Source organism: Olea europaea, chromosome 19, assembly GCF_002742605.1.
Source record: "Olea europaea var. sylvestris chromosome 19, O_europaea_v1, whole genome shotgun sequence".
Classification (NCBI taxonomy): domain Eukaryota; kingdom Viridiplantae; phylum Streptophyta; class Magnoliopsida; order Lamiales; family Oleaceae; genus Olea; species Olea europaea.
The window spans coordinates 5,175,128-5,178,715 of NC_036255.1; the positions used below are offsets into that span (position 1 = coordinate 5,175,128).

A 3,588-nucleotide genomic window follows, 5' to 3' on the forward strand; every position below is an offset into this window, starting at 1 on the left:
GGGAAGTAAGAAGCCCCTTTGACATCTCTTCATCTAAAAATAATTCTTGATGTAAAAACACAGAGCTAGGGGGTTGATCTTTGAATAGGAAAAAGAGGGGATCTGCAGGGTCCCAAATGAATTGGCTTATTCAAAAAAGCCTTGTTCTTTGGAAGATCTATCTCGTGTCTGGTAACTGCATGGTTCCACTGTACAAGAACTCCAAATCATTCTCATGAAGCTCATCATCTTCATCATAAATGATCTGCTTACCCTGAAATGACCTGGACTAATAAGGAAATCCCAATTCAATTGGCCTTTCGATACAATCAAATAGAAAGCCCCAAGGGTGCCATATTCTAGGAGCCAAAATTATGTGATTGAATAAATCCTCCTCTATCTGTTGCGAGTCAAGAGCTCCTTCTCCCTCCCTTCAAACTCTATTTTGTATTTTTCATAGAGAAATCTCTGATGAAAGATAGAACAAAATCCATTTTGTATCATATATAAGGGATTCATTGATTCGAGTCGAAGAAGCAATGTCACTCGATCATTATCAAATTGACTGTAATATGTTTCTGTCCATAAAGATCCCACCAAAGTGCCTTCTACTTCTAATAGGCCATGAACTAAATCAGAATCATTCCCAACGAGTCCATAAGTAGTGATCCCATTTTTTTTCATCGTGTCCATGTAGAGACCAAAGATCTTGAGCGACCGATCTGGCAGAATAACTCAAAAGATAAAGAAGCATCATTCATTTCTTCATGCTCGTTCCAAGTTCAAAGTACCATTCTCTTCTTCATATAGATAGATATAGGACCTATGGGGTGATTACTTAGAAGTACATTTTGTGCTACAACCCTTCCTATCTAATAGAAAAGGATCCCATGTCTTGAACCGATCTTACCTGGGATAGCAAATCCTAAGTTTGTCTATAAAGAGTGGATCTAATTGTATCAGTGTCTATAATTGATTTCTTTTGTGTAATACTAATCGATAGGACTTGATTGGTAAGTGCTACAAGATCTCGTGCATTGGAACCCATGGTTATGGACCCGAATCCATTAGTATGGAAAATTTTCTTTTCCAAGTGAAATCCCCTAGTATATGAAAGAGTGAAAAAGTGCTTTTGCTGTTGTGGAATAAGAAGACTTCGTATCTTAATGCATGTATTTAATTTATTCGGAGCTATTAGAGAGAGATCCACTTTTTGGAGAATATGAGTCGAAGCAATAACAAGAATATTTCTAGTGGAACATCTTTCAAAGAGATGGTTCACTAATAGACCGAGGGATAAGTAAATTCGACTCATTCACATCCAGATCATGAATGTTTGGAATCCATATTATGCAAGGAGACATTGCTTTTGCTAATTCGAATTGAAGGGTGATATAAAATCGGTCTATTTTCGGCATCATATCCATAGTTAGCGCATTCATCATAGTTAGCAGTTCCAGCTCCGTATCAAGGTCACGATCGATATCGTCACTAGCATCAATATCGTCACTATCATTAATATTGATATCATCAATAAGAAAACCATTAGGCTTGTTATCCAGTTACTTGTTCAGAAATACCTTAATGAAAGGAACATAGGAGTTTGTCGCTAGGTATTTGACCAAATAGAATCGTCCAGTCCCTATAGAACTATCTAAAATCCCCCTAGAGAGGGATAAGGCTAACCGAAGCGAAAAGGGTTTTCAATGAGATGGGAAATGAAAAGTATTAGTCCCATACGAAGTTGGTAAATAAGTGGTTGTCTGATAATGAGAAAGGAACACCCGTCTTTCTGCTAAATAGGATGTATTGAACTCATAATTCAATAGATACTTTTTATGAATGTCAACTAAGTATCGTAAGTAAACTGCTCCCAGTTGTTCAATCATTTGATAACCATAGTCATTCTTTGATAAATGATCACTATGAGTCAGACTCAATAGAATTTGATCAATCCTTTTTTCTATCGTTAAGGTGGAGAATTGAACCGAGAATTCTCTTTCTTCATCATCAATCGAATCACTGTTCGTGACCTAGGATTTTATTTTATCATCAATCCAATCTCCATTCATATTGTTTATTTTTCTTATCAATGAATATATCTCTTTACTTGTATGACTTAGATGTCTCGTATTTCTTCAAACAGTAATTCGATTGATGGGATTTGGTATGAGATCAATGAGATTGATATTCAAATATTTCTTCATAGAATGTATTGATTTGACCCCATAAGTGGGACCAAGCATGTTGTCGCAAGAACCAGAACCCCGTATTTCTTCTAGAGAATCTCTTAATTGTTCCAGAGCAACTAGAAAGAGATTCTTTAACCAGAAAGAATTCGATTCAGATGTAGGATACCTATCCAGAAGTTTTCACAGCTGAATCATAGATAATGGAATCATCAAAGATTTGACCTTTTTGAACTCTGTCTGTAACTCACTAGAGGCCTGGAAAATAAAGAGAAGTGTACGAATGAGATATCCAACAACAACAAGAAGGAAAAGGATTGAATTGAGGAACTCCCAACCATTTGGCGATCTTAGATGTGTCGATATCAATGGTGACTCATTATTTCGACGAATCATTTCTTCGAACAAAAGAAGACTATGTAAACACTTACTTGAAATCTCACTTATCAGATTTCATTGTGGAAGACATAATTTTTCTGAAGAATTCTCTATGATATACCTGATCCATGCATAATATCATGAAAAGTGGATACAAATTTTTGACTGCTACTTAGTATCGGAAATAGGTCTGAAAAAGTATCTAAAAATATCAAATTTAGATATTTGTACCCTGTTGAAGTAAAGAACCATGGCATATATATTTGGAATAGATTCCATTTTGAGAGAATTGAAAAAGCACTATCTCTTCTATATATCTGCCTTTTCTCAACGCATTTCTTTAGGCAAAGACTTCATTTTTTCCTCTTTTCGGATGGTAAATATTTCTCAGAACATTTAGTGTGAATCAAACCCATGTTTGAATTGAAATTGAGATATTGATGCAAGTTCTTCCCTTCTGAATCAGATAGATTCATATCTGAAAGAGGTTGACAATAAGTTCTTTCAAAATTGACTATTTGTCCCTCTGTTAGAGGTGTTCCATAAATGTCTGCAATCGAGTAAATAGTTCTACGAACCATTCGAACCCAGAACTAGCTGGTTTTCCGTAAAATGCATTGAGGCGCAGTAGTTGACTGGACATCTAGGGATAAAGCAATGTTTCGATGCGGGTTGCGAGAACGATACTAAATTGAGGCAAACTTTGAATATTAGATATGACCTTAAAATAATAGGGGTCAAGGTCGACCAGTGAGACAATGGGGGATAAGCTTCATCGTTGAGAGGGAAATAGCCCAGAACACCAGCTAAGGCCCCTAAATGATCGCTCAGTGATAATGGAGGTAGGGGTGTAGAGATAGTCGGGAGGTTTGCCTAGAAGCAACCACCCTTGAAAGAGAGTGTAATAGCTCACTGATCGAGCGCTCTTGCGTCGAAGATGAACGGGGCTAAGGGATATGCCGAAGATGTTGGATGTAAAAATACATCGGTAGGGAAGCGTTTTGCCTTAGAAGAAAGCCCCCCGTACAAGCACTAATGGATG

General features: G+C 36.8%; 2 pseudogenes; both read right to left on the reverse strand.

Moving 5' to 3' along the window:
- Positions 1-375: 375 nt before the first annotated feature.
- On the reverse strand, positions 376-3,189 carry LOC111368247 (annotated as a pseudogene).
- A 129-nt stretch (positions 3,190-3,318) lies between these two features.
- The window catches only part of LOC111368248, a 2,255-nt pseudogene continuing 1,985 nt past the window's right edge, over positions 3,319-3,588 (reverse strand).